The sequence below is a fragment of the Artemia sp. Qi Xiang Cuo genome, chromosome 8 (genome assembly GCF_049724085.1).
Source record: "Artemia sp. Qi Xiang Cuo chromosome 8, ASM4972408v1, whole genome shotgun sequence".
Lineage (NCBI taxonomy): Eukaryota > Metazoa > Arthropoda > Branchiopoda > Anostraca > Artemiidae > Artemia > Artemia sp. Qi Xiang Cuo.
Genome location: NC_142801.1, coordinates 28,470,036 through 28,494,289, shown reverse-complemented (window position 1 = coordinate 28,494,289; position 24,254 = coordinate 28,470,036). Strand labels below are relative to the sequence as shown.

The following is a 24,254-nucleotide window of genomic DNA, read 5'->3' as shown; positions in this document are numbered from 1 at the left end:
AAACCAGTTATATTGATAATCACTCTAAAAAAGATAGTGAATGTTGTGTGTCAGAAAATGGGAATACGCCTTTCGTCGTTATAATGTCTCGGGGCTGGAGCTCAGCTCCGTGATGTCTGCCGAGGTTTTGTAGACGCCCTATGCGCCATTACCCTACGCTGAACAAAATGACTATCTCAAAATTTTTATTGGATGTGTTTGGGGGAATGCTGGGCGTGTGGGGGGGGGGCTAGTTGCCCTTCAATCACTTTCGACTATTAAAAAGGGCACTGGCCCTTTGAATTTCCAATCGAAAGAGCCTTTTTTGAAGCTTGTACGACAACGCCTTCTATAAAAAATCTTATAGGCCCCCAGGATATAACTTAAAACCCTTGCCCTGAGGGTTGTGGGGGAGTGTCCTCCTCAAAAAAATATTTTATAACTTGAAATCAACCACGCTGAACAAAATGGCTATCTCAAAATTTTGATTGGATGTGTTTGGGGGAATGATGGGCATGGGGGGACTATCTGCCCTCCAATCACTTTTGACTATTAAAAAGGGCACTAACCCTTTGAATTTCCAATCGAATGAGCCTTTTTAAGTTTCTAAGACAACGCTTTCTATAAAACCTTATGTGGCCCCAGGGCATAACTTACATCCCTTGCCCTGAGTGCTGTGGGGGAGTCTCCTCTTCAAAAATATATTTTCTATCTGGAAATCAACTATGCTGAACAAAATGGCTATCTCAAAAATTAGATTGGATGTGTTGGGGGAATGAGGGGCGTGGGGGGGTAGTTGCCCTCCAATCACTTTTGACCCTTAAAAAGGGCACTAGAACTCTCGATTTCCATTCGAATGAGCCCCCTATGAAGTTTCTGCGACGATTCCTTCCATATGAAGTGCCTCTGGGAAAAAAAATTATAATAAAACATTGGAGCCGTATGGCCTTTACTTTACAACGCTATAGCGTTGCCTCTGAAATGTATTTGATTCTGTAGATCGACAGTTTTTATGGAAGATTTTGAATTATTACGGAATACCTGTTAAACCAGTTATATTGATAATCACTCTCTAAGAAGATAGTGAATGTTGTGTGTGCACAGAAAATGGGAATACGCCTTTCGTCATTATAATGTCTGGTGTCTCGGGGCTGCAGCTCCGTGATGTCTGGCGAGGTTTTGTAGACGCCCTATGCGCCATTACCCGGCTCTGGAGGATCTAAGGTAAACAATCACTCCTTACTGACGTACAAATAACAACTCAATAGGGACAAATCCTTTGTTCGGACTCGCCCATAAATTCCTATATTTTAATGCGCTCCTATAAAATGCCTATATTTTGGCTAAAACCCTATATTCCTATATTTTCGGCTGAAGAGCACTAAGAACATTGCTCATGATTTGCAATTTTCACTGCTCGTTAAGTAAACCAAGATGTGCTTTTCTTTGCCTTCGACTCTGCTTGTAGACTGTGCCGTCTTTCGGTGTAGATCGATAATTAATTAATTACAACTGTTGAGCTGCTTGAACTTAACTAATGTTTTGTGTTGGGCTAGCAGTCTGCTTAATGAGACTGGAGTTCTTTCTTGTGACTTATGCGTTTCCTGGCTGAACGAAAGCTATAAAAGGATGATGCAAATACGGCCCAGTTTCGGACATATCCACATTTTTTTCTTTTTATGGCCTTTTAATCGTGGGATGCTATTTGCAGGTGATTTTTAGTAATTAAGTATGGGGCCTACCAAATTTAGTAGTTCATGGCTTGCAAAGACGGATTGCAGTGGTAGAAAGATTGGCAAATGGTGTAAGACTGGGAACGATCAGTACTCGTTCTCTTTCAAACTCTGCTTGAAAAATTTTTGTTGCACAGCTGTTGTTGCTCAGCTAAACCAACATAAGCGATCTGCAGAACACAAAGCCGCTTTTACTGCTCAACTACATCCACTACAGCTTCACCTGACCGGACAATCTCGAGTTGATGGAACAACCAAGGATAAATTATTAGTTGGTACAAACATGTTTTGTGAGCATGATGCCGATTATAAAGCTGAGTTAATATGGGCACTTCAGACGGTACAGAGTTCCATGTCTGCTAACTCTTCAGACCATATTGTTGCAACCTTCTCTGCGATATTCTCCAGTAAGATCCCCGACGGAATGTTCCTATGTGCGAAGAAACACACATATCTGACCACGGATGCGCTGCATCCTTACTGTAAGCAAATGCTTGTGAAGGACATTCAGTTATATTTTGTACTAGGATATGGTAAGACAACCAACACCGCTGGTATTAAAGAGTTTCAGATACGTGTTCAATATTGGTCCTCATACGGATACGAAATCCAGAGCAGACGTTTATGCACAAGTTTTATGGGCCAAGCAACAAGTGATGACCTGTATAGGAAGATTATGTCAGCCATTGAGTAGAATCAGCTGTCACTTGAAAAACTGTTCACGCTTGGAAGTGACGGACCTAACGTCAACAAAAGCGTTTGGAACAAGTTCAATGCCGAAAAAAATAAAGTGATGGGAGATGGGAAAGGGAATGTTGAACATTGGTACTTGCAACATCCATATAATCCATAATGCTTTCTTGAAAGTTCTTCTGGTGTTCGGAGAAGAAAGTTCCGATTTTGTTATTCTTCTGTATTTATTTTTTGCGGCTGGCCTGCAAGTTGTGAAGACTGTCGAAATTGCCAAAAGAAAATGGGAGTGCCAGAGAGTGCTTTCACGAAGCATGTCCCAAGCCGCTGGCTGACGATCGGACGTGCCCTTGCTAGAATCATGCAGCAGTGGCCGGCAATCTTAGATTACTTCCTAAACTTCGTGCCGAAAGAGGAAAAACTGATTCTGGAGATTGTGGCTTATATCAAAAGTGCGACGATAAAGGCCCAAACCGAGTTTGTTCTAGCCTCAGCAGAACTGTTCATGAGTTTCACCCAACTGTTCCAGAATAAAGAGCCTCTCATTTAGGTTAGGCACTCAGAGATCAAAAGACTAGTTGTGACGCTTTGCGGACGGGTCTTTACTCGAGATTTCGTGACCGAGACTGAAAATTTCTTACCAGAAATGTTGAACCTTGCTGAAAAATTTGCAGAAAAGCCCATAGTTTCAAAAAATGTTGAACGAGCTTTTGATGAGAAAGCTACACTGAAAGACAAGGCCATTTTCCATGTCAATGTCCGAAAACATTTTATTACGGATATTCGCCATATTTGGAACAAATTTCCTCTGGAAGAGGATGGTTTTCTAGAGGCTTTACGCTGTTTGAGTCCGATCAAGCAACATGAAGGATTCGAGAAGCGTTGCAGACATAGCGGTTGTGGCACGCGAGATCGCGATTGGAGTAAGCTCAGACGCCGCTCAGGCTGAGTGGCTGCTTTTGCGAACGGAAACTGGATCCCGTGAGAACAGTACTCGGATCTATCATTTTTAGAACCATTATTTTGCACTGGTGAATGAGCGCGGGGACAGCAAGTACCTGGAACTTACCAAGCTTATCAAAGCGGTGCTGACGTTGCCGCACGGCAGCGCAGATGTTGAGTGTGGGTTCTCGCGTTCTGGTAGGATTCTCAGTGAAGACCAGGCGTTATGTCAGAACGTGTTCTGGATGCGACACTCATGGGATATGACACGTTGAGGCTTTATGGAGGAAAACCAGAATCGTTTGTTATTGCAAGAGAGCTGATGAATCTTGCACGTTCTACACAGTCTTGGTATCAACGATATCTGGATGAAAAGAAAAAAGAAGAGCTATCTGAGAAGGAGAAAGCAGCTTTCGAAGAGGACAACACGCAGAAGTTGCAGGAGGTCCACGACAAAAAAAAAAGAAATCAGCAGCAACTCTATAAGAAAATTAAAAATAAATTTTCTTGTGAATTATTATCGCTTCTAATCAGCAGTTATACCAAACCACTCCTGCTCAACTCATCCTCAGGGCTATAATGTGGTGTTCTCCTCCCCATAGTATAGTGCAGACGGTTTGATATCATTCTATTTTCCCTTCTTGCTTTAGTTTTGTTTTTTTCGGTTTAAAGCTTTGTCCAACAGGCAATATTTAGAAGTCCTCCAAAAATAAATTCCCCCCCCGATCCCAAATCAAATTGCAGTGAATGTGCCATAGTGAAAGATACCCATCATGGCTGGTCAAGCACACTTTCTCAAAGTTCAAATGATAGCTCCAATTCGGAGAATAGGACAATGATAAGTGTAGGGGCTAATGTAACCATAAATGATGATAATGGGTTTCAAGAAGTCCTCTCTAGAAGCTCTAAAAAAGGAAAAAAATCTCCCCGATCAAAAGTATTTCTCCTCTCCCTGCCCAAGATCCTCCCTCCAAAAACTTAGGAATTTACCTTAAAATTACTCCTACTACCCCTTTCAAAATAAAAATAATCACTGCAATAAGAGTTGCAATTTTTAAATTGCTAATATCAATGTTCTCTCTTAATATTAACCGTGATGGATCTCTGCTAATAGCTGTAGAAGATCAGAAATCAGCATATACAACAATTAACCTAAAATCCCTTCTGAATACCCCAATTATTGCATCTAATTGGAACCTAAAACAATCACCAACAAAAATAGTAGTTTATAATGTTCCTCCAGAGATATCCACTCAGGAGTTAAAAGAAGGGCTCTCAGATAGGGCTGGAAACACAATCCCAGTTGAGGATGTTACCCAACTTGGCAAACCTAACCCTAATGGCCTAAAAACTAGTAGATCCTTCTTATTCACACATAAGGAAAAAATTAATATTCCAGAAAAATTATTCCTATTTGGGCTAATCAAACCACACAAGGAATACAAACCAAAGCCTATCCAGTGTCAGAAGTGTCTCAAACTGGGACACAAAACAAACAAATGCAAAACTCTACGAGAGTATAGTAATTGTAAATCTTTCCATCCAAAAGAGTTGACAATTTGCAACAAAACTCAGCCTACATGCATCAATTGCAAAGGCCCACATGAATCTACAAATAAATTATTATGCCCTGCATACAAGAAAAGAGCTCTAACACTCCAAATAGCAATAGAGAAGGACATCCTATACCCCTTCGCAGCAATGTAAGCAAATACTGCCCAACAATACCAAATAAAGCCTACAATGAAACCAACCAAGACCCCAAGTACAGTGCCCCCCATGCAGCAAGTACCCCCTCGCCACCCCCCTCTTCTAAGCCCCCTCGCGCCCAGCCCGCTCAGAAGGAGTCACCACGCCAACAAGCCACCTTGTCCAGTGAGATGAGGTCAGCCTGGCCCCCCCTCCCAAGAAGAAACAAACCAGAAACACTACCAGGAATTAACCCCTTAACCGACAAACAGGATGCACAACCAAAAATACAATCCCCAAATATATGCTTATTTATTCTGAACTGTAATGCAGTTCAGGCCATGAACATACATCAACTACAGAAAACAAAAATCATTGCAGAATTGGCAAAAATCTACATCCCAGATGATATGCTCATTCAAGCAAAAAAAAGATCTTGCTTTACTTTTAACAAAGCTGAATATTGATACACAGTCATATGAAGAATAAATCAACAACACAACCTTTATCAATACTCCAGTGGAATGTAAGATCACTCACAAAAAATAAGCTAAATGAACTATTATCTTTTATGAATAATAATCTCATTAATATTGCTTGTCTCCAGGAAACTCATTTAACCCAAAATCAACAAATTAAGTCTCTGGGATATACTATCCTCAGAAAGGATAGATCTTCAGAGAGAAAAGGAGGTGAGGTAGCAAAATTGTGAATAATAATATAAAATTTTGTGGCCTCAATTTTCCAGATTTTGCAAATGATGTTGACGCAATTGGTATCAGTGTTTGGCTGAATAATTTAAAAACCTACATAATAAGCTTTTATAACCCTAATGGCCAAACTACAGATGCCAATGATTTCTTTAATTATATAAATAATTCTAATATGTTAAAAAATATCATTATTTGTGGAGATTTCAATGCCCACAGCCTTTTGTGGGGGAATAAACCAGCAAAAAAAGCTGGTAAATTCATTGAGCATATGACTTCAAATAATAATGAATTAGCAGTTGCTACCCCTCCAAACCTGAATACATATTTCAACCCCAAAAGTGGCAGATTCTCCACAATTGACCTACAAATTGTGTCATAAATTTTTTGAATAAAATTCACATAAATAAAATTGATAGTCTATGTACTGACCACTTTGCTATAGTTTGCTCCCTAAATGAACCTGCTGAAAGTATATCTCATACCTCCAAATATATCAACACTAAAGCAAATTGGTCTATGTTCCAAAATAAGCTAAATGATGAAATTTCAAGTTTCACCCAAATTTCATGCGTTTCAAACACAACAGTTGACACACATGCTGAAACCTTGACATCTTTACTAATAAATACAGCTAATCATGATATCCCCAGGACAACACCTAAGAAAACATTCTCTAAGCACATTCCTGAAGTATGGTGGACAAATGAGTGACTAAATAAATTGAGAATACAAAAGGCACCTAGGACAGAATCAATAAAAAAAACCATCACCTACTGCACATTCAAAAAAATTACATGCAAAATATAATCTAAAAAGGACTATAATAGATGCGAAATATAAATAATAGAATAGTTTTGCAGATAATCTCTCCAGAGAAACACATGAGCCAATTATACACAAAGTTATAAGCCACATCTGTGGGAAAAAGACTTCCCCCAACCAGTCCTGTATGAGCTTATACATAATAATACCCATTATGACAATGATAATGAAAAAGCTAACCTATTTGCAACTCTTTTTGTTAAAAAGCTAACTTCAAATAATCAAAGCAAACTGTCCCCAATTCATATGAACCCAAGTTACCAACCACGTCCAGGATCCGAGTACATAACTAATCCACTCTCAATCCAGGAATTGAATAATGCAATACATCATATTAGGAACAAAACTAGCGGCAGCTATGACAATATACACCCTACAAGGATAAAGAATCTCACACCTTCATACAAACAAGAACTGCTAAATTGTTATAATCACGCTTGGGCATCTTCTATGTTCCCCAATATATGGAAATGTTCGTCCCTCCTACCAATCCTAAAGAAAAATAAACCCAAAGATAACCCTGAGTCTTATAGGCCCATAATGATTACTCCTGTGCTGGGGAAAATAATGGAGAAAATGATCTATCACAGACTCCTCTGGTTTGTTGGGAAAAATAATATGACCCCTCACACTCAAACTGGATTCAGGAAACACCACTCCTCAACAAATGCAATAAATGAATCTTTCTCAAAAAATAATGTCCTAGTTGCAGCTTTCCTAGATTTTGAAGGGGCATATGACAATGTGAACCACCAAATCCTTTTAAACAAACTTGCAAACCTTGGAGTACCCCCTAAGCTAGTATCTTTTATTAAATCCTTCATAGAAGTGCGAAGTTTCATTGTTTGTGTTGGTTCAGGCTCTTCACCCCAAAAGACAATAACCAAAGGCCTACCTCAGGGAACAGTCCTCAGTTGCCTCCTATTTGCCCTATATCTCTGGGACATGAACCTACCCCACACGAATCTACAATATGCTGAAGATCTTGTGCTATGGTCATCTGGCAACACCTTTCAGATAGCACAGTCAAATCTGCAAAAATCACTTTTCCAGTTTGAAAAATTCTCTCAACATTCAGATTTACCCATTGCACCCACCAAGTCAAAAATAATCCAATTTCACCGGAAGCGAAAGCATATTAATGCAAAACTAACTCTAAATAAAACAACTATTCCAGAAGATAATCATATTAATTACCTAGGTCTTATGCTTGACCAAAAACTTAATTTCCACCTCCACATTTCAAACACAATAAAAAAATGCTATAGAAAAACAAATATACTAAAAAAACTTCTTTTCACATCATGGGGCTGCAAGGAGAAAACCTTACTCCAGTTTTATAAATCACATATAAGACCCCATATTGACAATGGGCTCATCGTTTATGGTGCATGTGCAAAGACCCAGATGAAAAGAATTGAAACAAAACAAAATGATATAATGCGTCTCATATTTGATCTTAGGAAACCCACAAGCTCCAAGTTTTAGCTCATGGAGAGTAGATTAACAACAATAAGGGCGAGACGTAGCTTTCTCTTGACAAAACATCTTTCAAAAATTGAATCAAATAGCTCACACACACTACATAATTGGTTAAGAAATCCAGCTGTGTATAGAGGCATTGCAGATGAGTATGCCAATATTCAGAAGAAGTTCCCCATACCAGCAAAGTCTATTACACCTACTTTCCCCCGATCCCCCCCCATGGAATTGGTCAAGTTCCATAATAAATAATGACTTCTCAAAGTGGAATAAAGATTTAACCCCCATTGCTTTTGTCCAGAAAAAAAATTGCAGAACTTAATACTATTACCTATAAAAATCACTTCCAAATATTTGTTGATGGGTCAAAAATGAATGAGAAGGTTGCAAGTGGTGTTTTGCTTCCTCACCTGAAAATTGCAATGGGCGAGAGATCATATAATAATTTATCTATAATGTCTGCTGAGGTAAATGCCATACTCATGGCATTAGAACACCTTAAGGAAAACCAACCTTTGATTGCAAATTCAAATAATATTATCATATATTCCGACTCTCTATCAAGCCTTGAGTTGCTGGCCTCAGCTCCAATATAAGTCAATATAAGTTGAACATTGACACTTATCATTGTCTCAGTATTATAGATAATATTGCTTCAAGTGGCATAAAAACTTATTTTCAGTACATTCCTAGCCACTCTAGCATAAGTGGTAATAATCAGGTTGATGAAATAGCAAAAAATGATATAAATATTGAACAGCCAAGTGGGAGAACAATCCCAATTAGAGATATTTACCGATGGAGGCTATCAGATATTAATTTTAATAAGATTAATCCTATCTTTTCCCCCTTTCCCAATAAGAATCTTCCTAAAATTTATCATAGAATTCGTTCTGGAACAAATGGACTAAATTTCCTTGCATTCTCATATAAGTCTTCTAATTCAAGTGTTTCAATTCCCCTGTGCCTTCTTAGCAGGCATTGTAATATGAATAATGAAACAATTGAACATTGCCTATTTGAATGTAATATGCTAACGTCTGCACAACATACCCTGCTTTGTAAACTGTTAAAATGCTTCAAACACTATAAAATCTTACTATCAGCCAAGAGCGTAGCCAACTATACATGCACACAGAGCACAGAAATCGATATCTATCATCTTATCTTTGAACTCCTTGAGTCAAAAGATCTACTGAAAGATATCTGACAATATCTAATAAATAAGAGACGACCAAGCCAGTAGCTCTGTAGCCCCCAGAGTGAAGCAAAAAGAAAAGGGCTAAATAGTATTAACTGAATAGCCCGCCTGCTGTGAATTAGAAGAAGAAATCGAAGACCTGGAAAGCAAAAGGAAAAAACTTATACAATCAGAGCAAGAAAAGAAAACAGTAGCAGATACTCTAGACTGGTTCAGGAAGCGACCGACAGAATGAAGAAGGCTGCTGAGTCCAAGAGTTCCATAGACATTACCCTAGCTGTTTGTTTGCTCCAAGGAGCTGTGAAATCCAGAACAAGTGAAAGAGAGCAGATGGTGGAATCTGCGAGAATGGAGCAATCTCTTGCAAAGAGATAACTGACCTCATATCGAAATTGATGGCCAAGCAGCAGCAAGAGTGATTCCAAGTATTTTACCTGTATCAGTCAATCGTTGGCACGGTATGTGTGTCTGATTTGTTGCTGTTGTTTACTATTCGTACAGTTTGTATTTGAAATAAATAAAAAAAAATGCAGAAACTCAGAAAATGTCGAATTTATGTGACCATGCATCCCACGCCATCTACCATAGATCTGACTCCGAGGACTTCCGAATCCTATATTTGGGCCAGGGAAATCCTATAAAAAAATGAAAGAGCCCATAATTTGAAACGAACCGACCTGTCCGAACCCTGTTTTATTTGACCGTGAAACAGCAAAAATCTGGATATTGCGGTCACATTGACAGTGACCGTCATCATTAGATAAACTAAAAAAAAGTACAAATAAAACACCGACATTTATGCAAAACAACAAATTAATTACACAATGTATAACGCTCTTATTTTCTTCAAAGCAGTTACAGATGCTGATCTCTTTGATTTACCTGTTTCCGGTCTATTGACTTGATTTTTATGTGAAGGTTCACTATTAGGTAAACAATAAGCCAATATCTCAGTTCAAAGCCAGGTTTCTGAATAAGATTTTAAATTTCAATTTTTTTTAAAAACTTCTCTAGAAACTTGTTTCCCTAAAAACCTGTTGATAAGTTTCCCTAAAAACTTGTCTTGTGCCTGCCCCGGTACCTAGAAATCAGAGAGACATTTTCGAACATAATAAAAAGGTCTGGGAAATTAAAAATGTGTTCAGATAGTTCTGTGAGTTTTTTTCCCATCGTCAAATAAAAGGATTTGTCCCTATTGAACTATTATTTGTACGTCATGAAAAAACAATGCGGTCTTTTAAAATATCTATGCGCATTACTGGCCACCAACACTGCAATTGCTAATAACACATCTTTTTCTTTTTTTTTTAAAGGAAATGTGTTGGTGTTAGAATTATTTTTTTCATATGTTAGAGTTCGTTGGACAACTGATTGGGATCTAAATCATCGAAATATTTTACTTTTATTGCTACTTCCTTTTATTTTCAAGAAATGGTGATAACGATATGGGGAAAATGAAAATTTTAGATTCAATTTGCTTTTACTTAACTGCCAACTGAGCCTTCTACTTTATTTTAATGGAAATAAAACTTCAAAAATTACAAAATGATTATAACCTTTAAGGTTGTTTATTTGAAATTTTAGACCCCCAAAATTTCTGCTTCCGGGGCAAGTGCTCCCTCACCCCCCCCCCCCTCCAAAAATAACTGCCTCTGGTCCGGTACTGTTATTTCTGGATTAAGCATATGGGATTTTTTCAGCAATGCTATCTATAAATATATCACAGAAAAGGAGGATAAAATGGAGAAGAGAGGCTTATTGCTAACTCGGTTAGTGATTCAATCACGTAAGTTTATTTAGTTTGGCTGTTCCTCCTGCAGTTGTCAATGAATAAAGAAATATGGCTTTGCTCATAAATGACTCTTTTTTCCATTTTATGTGATTATTCTTTTATTTCTGTAGATATTTCCCCATATCGCTCGGATTAGCAATGAGTTGCATATAATTCTGGGAATGACATGGATATGGTGGTTACTAATGCGCATTATGAATAATGCCTATTCACTTTGAATACTTTTTTTGGCTCGTATATGACACCCAAGAAAAGTCTTGTATTCCAATGCTACTCGCAATTTTTTTTAGAAACATCAATAATTTCCTAATTACTACTCTGTGAGTGGCAAAACTGACAAAATGGCTTTTTAGTAATGGTTCTCTTAATAAAAATAAAAAAATATGTGGATAGCCCATCCTTTCCATCGACTGGCCACTTAGCTCTTCAGTTCATAATTTATTTTATTTTCAGCTGAACAGGCTAATTGGGTCTGTATAATAAATAACTGAAAAAAAGCAATGCCTATTTGCATTGGCTATGGCTTTTGTTTCATCTTTAGTGGAGTTTTAAAAATACCTGAAATAATAAATACTTAAATCTGCATTAAAATACCTTGTATTTTACTCTTACGGCTCGATCAACGCAGATTTACTTTTCAATCCCTGTCGTTGCCACTATTTGTTAGTAGTTTAATGAAGCAATTTTGATAGGTATGGTCCGTGTCATCTGTCCCTCTAAAAAAGATAACAACTGTGACGAAATCTTGATAAAGTTCTGCATCACAATATTTTATTTTATTAAAGTTTGTCTCTTTTTAAGAATAAATCTGAAAATAATAAAAAACAATTTCCACTTCCATCTGTAGATATTCAGTAATTATTGATGGCAAAGTGCATGATGGATTATGAGTCTTACTTTTGTCTATTCTGACAACAGATTTGGCGATTGACTAAGTTGGGTTGCCACTCCTTGGGATTTTTCACAAGTCTTGGAATGTCAGTCCGGAGTATAGAATCTTCGCGAAACTACCTAAATTTAACAGGAACCTCAGAAGGTGTATGTGGTAAACAAGTATATATCAGTTTAATATCTTGGGATTTTTCTTTAAACCTTGGGACTTTTCGCAAGTGAATCTTAGGAATTTGTTATATTCTCAGTGCAGCCCTGCTCTAGCTTAAATGGTTTTTTTTTTTTTTCATCAGTCACCGAGCATGCTTTGTTGCCAGAAAAGGCGGAATAGGAAATCGAAGCCACCTAATGAGGAAAAGCGAGTATGGTGTCAATAAAATGTATGAAATTTTTGCTAAGCTTCATTAAGTACATTTTGCGCTCGGAATGAATTTGAACGATAGAAGTCCCAATGCTTGTAAAAGTAAGTGGATGCTGCTTTCTATCTTCATTCTAGCAGGAAGTGGCGTCGCAACGGATTGGGGGGGGGCACCCCAAACTTTTTGATATCCGGGAAAAATTTGGATCACCAGTCCAAAATTGCACTGAATCCGAGAAAAAGCGGAGTAGTTACAACAGAATCTCAGAGAGTCCAGAATTTCAATCCTTTTTTTATATCAATTCCAAGATCCGGTAGAAAAGGTTCAAAATTCAGTAGTACGATTTATAAATTCTACAAAGGAAGTCCCGTAGTGATATGTCTATTTATTAAATATAGTTACACCTAATCAAAATACGGTTCCAACATTTGTATGACGGGTATATAAACTGCCAATTAGTCCTTTAACTCCCCAAAAAGTATCCTCAGACAGTCAGAGATCCCTCATCTGTAACCAAGCCATGGAAATAAAGAAGTCTTCCTGTCAATTAATAACCAATAATCCCAACTAAAGTTCGTAATTCTTATTGATGGGTTTTTGAAAGTGCGGTTACTTGAGCTACCTATCCCTAGCAGTTTAAGGCCTATAGGCCGGCCGGTACCAATACGGTTCTTCCCACTCACTCCCGCTCTCTTCTGCACTCTCCAAAACAAATGATGATTAACCCCTTTTTTATTGTCTTCATTGTGCATTAGTGATCATTAATCAATTTGTCTCTTCTTTAAGATATTAATAGATGCCTTAAAAATCTTTCTATCTATGTGCCAAGGCAGATTAGAATTCAGGATTGCGGTGTAGGTACTATATTAGCCGTGTAGCAGAGGCGCTTAAGGGAAATAGTCTCCACACTCAGTGGCTGATAATCAAATAAAACATGCTAGATAGTTTCCTCGGTTGAGAAGGAGATACAGCATAGAGGGGAGTGATATAACTTCCATTTAAATAACGAACCATTGAGAAGAAGGGCAACTGATTTCAGGCGGTAATATAGCACTATGTGTAATGTAATATGAAAAGGAGATAAAATTAATTTACTGGGATTAACATTAGATCTTTGCCTAATAATGTCTCGTGAATTGAGGTCGGAGGGAGGACTTGGGTTTAACAAAGATGTTGCTTTCTGTCAGCTAGCCTACATTGTATATAAAAAAAAAAACATAAGTACAATATAAAAATGTAAAATGTCTCGTGACTTGAGGTCGGAGGGAGGACTTGGGTTTAACAAAGATGTTGCTTTCTGTCAGCTAGCCTACATCGTATATAAAAAAAAATATATAAGTACAACATAAAAACATATAGCGATGAACCCGACTGGCCTGTCAAATAAAAATAATTACAATGAATAATAATGGGCACATAAGTAAAATGTAAGTAACATAAGTAAAATCAATAAAATGAGTACATCAGTACATTATAAAAACATACAGCGATGAGCCCAACTGGCCTGTCAAATAAGAATGAAACAAACAAACTAAGACATTAACATGATTTATTACAATTTTCATTTATTTATAATTTCAACGAGCACTGGCGCAAAGCTCTTTCTGGAACGCCCAGTTCCTATATTAATAGGATTTACAACCAAGATTTTTTGGGTTTTTGATCGAGGTAGACGGTGATTTGGTGGGCAATAGGAGACTGGAAGCATACGTTGAAAACATTGTTTACGACGCAGATTATTTCCGAAATTAGTACAAAGAATAAGACGTCGGGCTGCCAAGGTAGGGATGTGCAATTCCTTGAGGAGGAGAATGCAAAGTACTATGCCCTGACCTTAAATAATTATCAGGGCTCTCTTCTGGATAATTCTACCCAATCGGACTGACCCACCGTAAGGCCAAAATGTCGCACCGGGTAAGCATACTCATGCTGTGGACGGATAAAAGATATATAAAGGCGGAGGATATGTGCTTTTGAGCAAACAGCTTAAGGAGAAACATAGATGCCTGTTTAACAATAGAGCAAATGTGGGCCTCCCATTTCAAATCACTAGCTAGTGTGACACCTAACAGTTTAGTTTTGTTGTAATTATTTCATTAGGTACTAGGGTTGTAAATGATGGCTTTGATTAAAGAAAACTGAAGGTCATAATATTAGATTTATGGGAATTCATTTTCGACTGGGCTACTTCGCTTGCAACGTCTTTGAGAAATTTAATTGCACCGCTCTTAATATTTCTTCTGCACTTTTAGAACAATGACATGTCATCCACGAACTTCCATCGACCGGCTGATTCATTAGCAAGATTGTTAATCATTACCAAAAATAGTAAAGGACCTAAAAGCGTACCCTGCGGAACTCTGCAAGAAATAGGGAGTGAATCAGAATAAACATTTTTGTACTTAACAACTTGACTCTTATTTCACACAAAAGATGCAATAATATTGACTATAAAATAGGTACATTAAATTCATTCAGCAATTTTTCGACTAAAACATTATGACCAACCAGGTCCAAGGCGTTTTAGGGGTCAATTAAAAGGAGATTGAGCCAGGTATCTGGCTCGTCTTGTAGTTTATATACAGTATCGAGGAGACTGACCAGGTAATTTTTTGTTCATAAACCTTTCATGTTTAAACAAACACAACTTAAAAACAATAGGGTGATTTTTTCCAAGACAGTGCAATTTAAATCGGTGAATATTTCGGCCCTATGTCCAAGGGCCGTCTTCAGCACAACATTTAAGAAAAATTAGAAATTTACATTAACATTCGAAATTTAAAACTAAAAATGCTCTTAAAAACTTTTAAAACAGACCCAGCATCCTTACTTCAACCAAGTTCAACCAGGACTCTATTGACGAAGACCACACTGCCTTTCCATATCAAACAAACACAACTTAAAAACAATAGGGACATTTTTTCCAAGACAGTGCAATTTAAATCGGTGAATATTTCGGCCCTGTGTCCAAGGGCCGTCTTCAGCACAACATTAAAGCATAAAACTTACAATAAAATACGAAGTTTAAAACTAAAAATGCTCTAAAAAACTTTTAAAACAGCCCCAGCATCCTTACTTCAACGAAGTTCAACCAGGACTCAATATTTCCTTTCATGTTTCCGAATTGTTGTTCATCAATAAGTTCAAGGATCGCTTTTTAAGCCAATCTGCTGCCAAGCTCTCATACAGTTTAGAGAATATTGATGTTAATTGGTCGGACTCCATAAAAATCCAAACTAACGCCTTTCTTCCGTATGGGTGTAATGTATCCTTTTAACCAGCACTTAGGGAATGAACCACTTCTAGTGATTGTATTAAAAATACTTGATAACCATTTTGATAATTTTTCACGAAATGCTTTTACTAAATCAATTGGAATATCAAGAGGGCATATAGAAGTTCTCTTTAGTTTATAGATTTTCGCCTCAACATCAACAGGTTGTACTACAGGGATATCCTGGTCTGGTGCTGGTGGGCAGGAAATATTACTTGAGAGGGTTTGTACAATAGCAGCAAGGTGTTTATTTAGTGAATTAGCTGTAGTTTCAGGGGAAACATCAAGATTAAAGTCCACATTTTGACTGTTTTACCACTCATTTTCTTGACCGTATTATACCACTGCTTCGGTCGTGCTTTAAAGAGTTCACTCACTCTATTAGGGTTATTCTGGGCTGAAGCTTTCCGAATTTTCTTTTTTTATAGATTTCCTTAGTAGGTTAGCTTCTTCAGTTTTTCCTTGGCGAAATAGTCTTAATTTTTGTCGGATTATGCTTTTTATTGCATCATTTATATACGGCTTATCATTAGAACATCTTTTGTTTTTGATTTCTTGAAAATGGAGTGAATAATTATTGATAAGTTTTTCTTGGAAAAGTTCGGCTTTGTTATTCGATTCGTCGGCAGCGAATAGATCTTCCCATTGCTCTTCTGAAAGCCATGTTCTAAAATCGAGCAGACCACTATTAGTAATTGGTCGATACCTAAATACATTAAATTTATACTTGCGGATATGATCTTGTATCGGATTTAGTGAAAGCGCAAAATGGTAGCTGCTACCAAGTGGGGGGAGTGAATTGGATCTTTGATTGAATTCATGCATGCTTGTACAAATAATGTCGAGGGAAGTACCACCTTTGTTGTTGGGATATTAAAAATTGGTTTTAAATTAGCTTCCCGACAAAGATGAGTTGAAATCAATATCAATCGACTTTTACAAAATTACTTAACACGCTAGCTTACTTAGCACGCCGAAATCAACAAATCACTGCAAAACATAAGGCTAGATAAAGACAGACCGGCGGGACCCTTGACCACATTCTATTTCAGCGTCGCCATGCATATTAGTTAGTATAAATAAGTCCCTCCATTGCCGATTGTTGGGGCTGGTTACACGAGCGTTATAATTAAATTACAAGGTCAAAGATAAATTCATGTTTAAAGTGTCAATGACCTATATCTTTAAAATGAAATTCAGTTTTCGACTTATTATTATATATATGATCTAAGAGAGCAAAAGAATTTCAGTTTGATCTCAATCAGTTTCTCCGCCATCTAATTTGTCAAAATAGCAGTGAAGTTAAAATTGGAGAATGTGGAGTTCGAACATATGTTGTGATCAGAATCCGTCTTCTTAAATTTGAGGCATGGTGCTTATTTCTTGTATATTTTTGCTATTTTAATCATATTTAGGCATTATTTAAATATAGGGTATACAAAAAATTGAGAAGGAAGTAATCTAGCTGAGATAGGCTATGAGCAGTGGTGTTGTTTAGGGTGGTAGTTGCCCCCCCCCCAATTTCCCTTGCTTGTCACAGCAATACTTTCAGTTGCTAATTAGACGTCACATTGTAAATGTACTAAACACTTGTAATTGCACATGTACAAAGGTGGAGTCATGAAGACAGGCTTTGATCATTGTGTTAAAACAAAATGCTTAATATATTCGTAATCAGCATAAAAAAAGGCATTGAATGGTGTATTCACTTTAGTCCTAACTCAATAATATGATTTGGTAGATATTGACCCAAAATTTAATGGGGAGTATAGGCCTAGTCCTTTTCTCTACTGTTCATATATATACTTGGGTAATTTTTTTGCAAATCATATTATTGACTTACAAATAAAGTAAATATACCATTCAATGCCTTTTTTATGCTCTTTCCAAATGTAAAAATCATTTTTGTCAAAAATGAATTTACCCCCACCCCTATATATATATACGGACATCCACCTCATGGCTAATATGGGAGTAAAGTTCATTTGCAATGCAAATGGATGTTATATTTAAATTGAGGATGCAATTCTAGGTATATATTTGCACATTAGGGGGGTGTGGGTATATATTCTGTGAATTATGTTCTAAAAAATTCATGAATTTCTTAGAAAAACTGGAAAAAACAAGGAAATAAGTAAAGATAAAGGCTCCCCCCCCCTGCAAAATTTGTTAACTAGGATTATTCTGCATATTATGGAGTAAGAATTGTTTTCTTAATATGTTTCCTTATGTCCAGCTGGACTCCTAGGCTTAAAATACTAGTTGGTTGGCTAATTTAAAGATTTGTATATACATACACTGTCAAATTAGCCATCTGATGGTATCCCCTATATATATCAAATCAGGGTATATATTTACGCATTAGGGGGGGGGGGGTAAATTTTATTTCTGATGTAAATGGGAGGTAAGTTTAAACTTTACCCCCACTATACTTGTGCTGTGATATAAATATAATGCCTTTTAAACCTTATCATCAAGTAAATAAGTAAACCTTGTTAATGACAAAATTTCAGGAAAGTACTATATTTCCTGTTTCACCATGTTTGTCCAGGTCAAACTTTTTCCCCTGATAGCTAAGGGTCTTTTACTTCCTAAAATCTGTCAGTTCAAGATAAGATTTTTTGTTCTATAAGCTTTCAATAATGAATATGAATACACCATCTACATCTGCAAATATGACAGAAATGGAATCACCGAGAAAGAAAAAATCACTGAAAATAAGAATTTTTTATTGAAAAACATGAAAAAGAAAATTAAATTAGAATTTGTGCTTTTTATAATGCTAGTTGTACTGTAGCTCAATAGATCAAATTGGTTGTAGTTTAGTCATATAAGTTAGTAGGGGGGGGGGTATCAGCTCCAGGAATCATTTAATTGTATATTCTTAATAAAAAAAATCCTCAATGAGAGGTTATTAAATCATGTATTTTTTTCAAGTGCTTTAAATCAAAAATACTCTAGCTATTTCAAATGCAAGAAAAATTTACAGGGGGATTCTCTATGAAGGAGAGAAATCTCTCTATTCCACAGGAATAGAGATAAATTTGTCTGCTGAGTTTTTCATTTAACAACATCCTTCCTGTTATTAATGAAAAAGAAAACTTTACAAAAGAGAGGTTTTCTAAAGAAAAGTAAAGGTCATATAAAACTTAAGATCAGAAAAAATAGAAACCTACAATAAGTTCAAACTCAAAACAACCAGAAATTACTATTAAAGAGCATATGAAACCCAAAACTAACAGAAATTAAATAAAAATCATAGCAGACAAACTTACAATAGGTACTAATATAAATGTGTAAATAAATCTTAAAACAAGTGAAACTGAAATTGAATATGCAAATCAAGCTTGAAACAGACAAAACTCTCTACAAACAAGAGTTTGGGTTTTGCCTCCTCTCACTGTAAAAGTCTAAAACCTCCGGCGTCATTGGCGCTTTACTGAAAACTATGTGTGTCTTGATCAGTCTTGTATAGTGCAAATAAAATCAAACTGAATGTTTAATATATAATACTATTCATTATTGAAAGATCATCAGTTCAAGATTTTATTCACTTTGATTTTATTTTTGTTTTCAATGCTGCAATAACTGGAAAAGAAAATATTTGTAATATAACTTGTTTTCAGTGAAGCACCAATGATGCAGTAGACTTTTGGTTTTTAGAGTTAAGGAAGGGGGCAGGATCCTAACTCTTTGTTTGTAGTGAAGCTATATTTGTCTTGAACAGCCTTGGAAAGAACTAATAAAATTAAACTGTAAATTTGATATATAATAATAATTTATTTGGACCCTCTATACATACAAAAATGCGCTTAAACCAGAAGGGAAAAAGGCATATATAGGAACTTATAAGCGCCATATAAATGAAATATAAACACTTATCATCACAAACACTAGAAAAAAGAATACACTAACAATGACTCACAAAACGATTAATACATCCCAATGGAAAATCTACAACTGACTCAGATTGCTGTCTGAATCACCCTTCTAAAACATTCATCTTATCACATATCTCAAAAACACCGTAACGTTTGGAGATATAACTGTTACGAGACCAAATAGGAACACGAAGAAAATACTTACAAAATTTGAAAAAGACAGACCGAATTTGTTGACAGACAAGGTAAAAAATTCCCATAATGGCACCAGAAAAAATACATGGGGAGCAAAAAACGAGTTATAAAGCTGACCAATCGTTTTTTTGTCAAATTGACCTTTAACTCTAGTAAAACGTCCATAGGACTTTCTCAACTTCTCTCTCAACACATTTATTGTTAATGACCTTGTTGTTCGAATTGACGTCCCGAATGCAAGTTCAAGGTTCTTGAGTGAAGCAGTGGCAGAAATTGAATCAGGGCCAACCTGAATTTTTGAATTGGGAGGGTGATGACAACCAAAAACGAGAAAGTCAGTTTTAGTAGAAGCGACTGACAGCCTGATGTCAGATATAATGATAGTAATGCTGAAAGATATCACATATCAGATATAATGATAGTAATTGCTGAAAGCTCATCAGTTCAAAATTTAATTTTACTGTAGTTTTATGTTTATTTTCAATTTTGTAATAAGTAAAAATGAAAATATTTGTAATATAATTTGCTTTGAGTAGAGTGTCAATGATGAAGTAAGTTTTAAACTTTTAAAGTGAGAGAAGGAGGCTAAGCCCAAACTCTTGTTTGATGAGATTTTTGTTTGTTTCAAGCTTGATTTGGATATTCAATTTTAGTTTCACTTGTTCAAGATTTATTTACTTGTTCATATTAGTACTTATTATGTGTTTGTTTGCTGTGGTTGTTAATTTAATTTCTGTTTGTTTTGAGTTCCACTTATACTTCAATAGCAAAATATTTTGGTTTGTTTCAAGATAAGTTTGCTTATTCAACTTGAGCTTTACTCGTTTTACGATCTATTTATTCATTTATAATATTACCTATTGTATCTTTTTTTGCTATGATTGTATATTGAATTTCTGTTCATTTTGGGTTTCATTTACTCTTTAATAGTAATTTCTGGTCATTTTGAGTTTGAAGTTATACTGGTTTCTATTTCTTCTGATCTTGAGTTTAATGTGGCCTTTACTTTTCTTTAGAAAACATCTTTTTTGGAAAGTTTTTTTTCATTTTAATTCATTTCCGTTTGTGTTTGATTGCCAAAGTTTCAAGTTTTCAAAATTCCCTATTTCAAAATAAACTAACAGTTTTGGCAAGAACTAATAAAATTAAACTGAACATTTGATATATAATGATATTAATTGTTAAAAGCTTACCAACTCAAGATTCCGTTTCACCCAGGGGCAGATTTAAATCTTTGATGCTTCTAGGCCCAAACATTTTTGCTGTTCCATTTTTGCAATAGTTTCAGGGAAATCTCTAAAACTTTGGGAATAGTGAAAGCCACAGGGCCTAGTGGGCCTATTGGTAAATTTTGAACTGGTTTCACTGCAATTTTCATTTTATTTTTGATGTTGTAATAAGCACAAAAGAAAATATTTGTAATATAATTGGTTTTAGTAAAGTTCCAATTATGCAGTAAGCCTTATGCTTTTACTGTTAGGGAAACAGGCAGTAGCCATACTCTTGTTTGTAATGAGGAATATAGGTGTCTTGAGCAGTTTTGGAAAGAACTAATAAAATTAAACTCATTTCCCATGATTTTTGGAGTAGAATATTGTCATTAATTTTGTTGGGGCAAGGAGGGAGGGCTAAGGGTCAGCTCCCGTGATTTTAAAATATAATATTTTTAATAAGTTTTTTTGTTTGGGGGGGGGGGGGAGTTGTCGGGCCATGTAGGGAGGGCCAGGGGTCAATTCCCATAATTTTTCCAGGGGGTTCAAAAATTCAATAATTTTTTGGGAGAGGGAGGGGTATCAGGCCTTGTAGGTCCAGGGGTCAGCTCCCATAAGTTTTGGGATAAAATGTTTTTAATAAGTTGTTGTGTTGTTGTTTTTTTTTTTTTTTGGGGGGGGGGGTCGGGCCATGGCGGGCCAGGAGTGAGTTGCCGTAATTTTTGGAACAAAATATTGTTAACAAGTTTGTTTTTTTTGGGGGGGGGGCATGCAGAGACGGCCAGCAGTCAGCTTGCTTAAGTTTTGGAATATAATATTGTTCATAAGTTTTTGAGTGGGGCTCGGGGTTTGGTTTATCTGATATTTGAACTATTTTCAACCCTTGCATAAGAGCCTTAGATGTCCCCTGTACATCACATACTACACTTGCTCTAGGACCTTGGAGTTTTTGTTATCTAATCTTTTGACTTCATTTAAAAAAATGGTTATCTCAAAAATTTGATCAGATGGATTTGGGGTAAAAAAGAAAGGAGGGGTAGTTAACCTCCAGTCTCTTTTGACTCTTAAAAACGGAACTAAGACTTTCAATTTCCAATAGAATGAGCCCTGGCGAAATTATACAATCATTCCTTCCATAAAACCTTATTTGCCCCCAGGGCACAATTTACAGCATTTACCCCCGGGTTCTGGGGGGCTGTGTAAACCCTGGAGTTTTTATTATATGATCTTTGGTGTATTTTTGACAAAATGAAAATCTCAAAATTTGATCGGAAGCATTTTGGGAAAAGATGGTTGGTGTGGGTAATGTTCCACATTAATATTTTTCCAAATATACTGCCTTTGAAACCTTATCATCAAGTAAAAATGTAAGCCTAGCTAATGGCAAGATTGCAAAATGTTATATGCTTCCTGTTTTGCCACATTTGCTCAGGTCAATTTTTTCCCTGATATTTAAGCCCTCAGGGCATGGGTTATAAGTTATGGCCTGGGGGCATATAAGGTTTTCATAGAAAGTGTTGTCGAAGAAACTTTAAAATGGGCTCATTCGATTGGAAATTGAAATGCCCTTTTTAATAGTTGAAAGTGATTGAAAGGCAACTAACACCCCTTCCACGCCCACCATTTCCCCAAACAAATCCAATCGAAATTTTGAGATAGCCATTTTGTTCAATCTAGTTGAAAGTTTTGGAAATTATATCTTTGATCAGGAAACTCCCCCCCATAGACTTCAGGGCAAGGGTTATATGTTATGCCCTGAGGGCATATAAGATTTTTATTGAAAACGTTTTCTTAGAAACGTCAAAAAGGGCTCATTCTATTGGAAATTCAAAGGGCTAGTGCTTTTTTTAATAGTCGAAAGTGATTGAAGGGCACCTAAACCCCCTCGCACGCCCACCTTTTCCCCAAGCACATCCAATAAAAATTTTGAGATTCAACGTAGTATAATCTCATTTTGTGAGTTTTTTACTGAAAAAAAAATCTTTTAAAAATATTTTTCAGAATATTTACTGAAAAAAATTCTTTTAAATGTTTTCACTTTTTTAACTTTAAGAAATAAAAAATTAATTAAGATTTTAATAAAAAGATATCATCATTATGTATATTAAACTGACAATGCACATCCATATGAATTTGTTTCAGTGAAGTACAAATTATATTCTGGCTTTTAGAAAATATAGGGCTTAGAACCCTGTTTGTTTTGGGTTTCATTTATTTATTGATACTGATTTGTGGTAGTTGTATGCTTGGTAGATTATTTGATTCTATTTTTGTTCATTTTTGGTTTAATGGAATTCCTTTTTTTTGTTTTTTGAAAAACTTATTTCGTGCGAAAAAATTTTATGATTAATTTTAAGTAAAAGCCAAGCACCAGCACTTATATTTATGATTGTTTAATGTGTATTCATTGTTTATAATGTATTACGTAGTGCTTTTAAATTCATCAAGTAGCGTGTATGTTAAATAGTTACTTTTCTTCACTACCGCTTGAACAGCACCTACTTCAATATAACCTGATCTTGCCCCCCCCCCCTATAAGAATAGTGTAGCTACGCCCCTGCTTGAAGGTCTGAGCCACTGTAGAGAAATGTAATTTATATTTCTCTACAGTAGTCTATAACTAATTGGAGGCAAAGAAATTTTAACCCAGTTCTAACCGTCACAAATTGTTATAGCGAAAATTAGTCTCTATTTTTTCAGCTTTGGGGGTCCACTTAGCTGATTGGAATCATGGATGTAATGTTCAAGCCGATCAGAGAGACGAAATTTATGGTACAGTTTTTGTGTCACGAATCATCGGAAAATCGGCCGATCTCCCAAAAAGTTAAATTTGTTGTTCTGTTAAAAATAGTGTGCTCGTTCTTAATATCACTGTTTTATATATAAATAAGGAGGGACATAATTTGGACAGCTTTTTCCATTTAACCTCTTTATTATAACGATAAGAAATAATTCATTTTGTGAATAAGAGACTCGATTAAAAGATAAAAGATGGAATACAAGAAAAAATACTTGGAAAATGTAGGAATTAAAGGAACAAATTTTGATATCTTGAAGATAGGGGGCACGCATTAAGTCTCTTTTCTTCTCCCCTTGCTGCGTATGTGCTTAAATGTGATGAACGTGCATGTTTGATTTTACTGTTATTTTCTTCAAATTAGATTTTCATTGTTGAATATAGATTCGAGCTTAATTATTTCTCCACGACTGCGTGAAACTAGCCCCGTCGAATAGTCTCCAAGGTCCTCAGAAAAATTCCTATTTCGTGGAATATATTTGTTTCAAGTTCCGACTAGTAATACAATTCTGAAAGCCGTAATTAGATTCATTTCTGCTGTGAGAAGTCTTATGGTTTCTGTCTCTTTTGCAAGAAAGAATATCTCTTGGCATGCGTGTACTT

At 36.0% G+C, this 24,254-nt stretch overlaps 1 protein-coding gene and 1 pseudogene across 3 annotated transcripts in view; one reads left to right on the top strand and one right to left on the bottom strand.

Annotated features, from left to right (window-relative positions):
* Window positions 1-14,138: 14,138 nt before the first annotated feature.
* On the bottom strand, window positions 14,139-20,329 carry LOC148949302 (uncharacterized; annotated as a pseudogene).
* Window positions 16,893-24,254, top strand: part of simj (transcriptional repressor p66-beta simjang) — a 104,670-nt gene continuing 97,308 nt past the window's right edge. For 2 of the 3 annotated variants that reach the window (XM_089093327.1, XM_089093325.1), the window contains exon 1: window positions 16,894-16,934. The gene's annotated coding sequence lies outside the window, so the exon portion shown is untranslated. Of the gene's footprint in view, window positions 16,935-24,254 lie in introns of all 3 variants that reach the window. The other variant, XM_089093326.1, reaches the window with a different exon arrangement.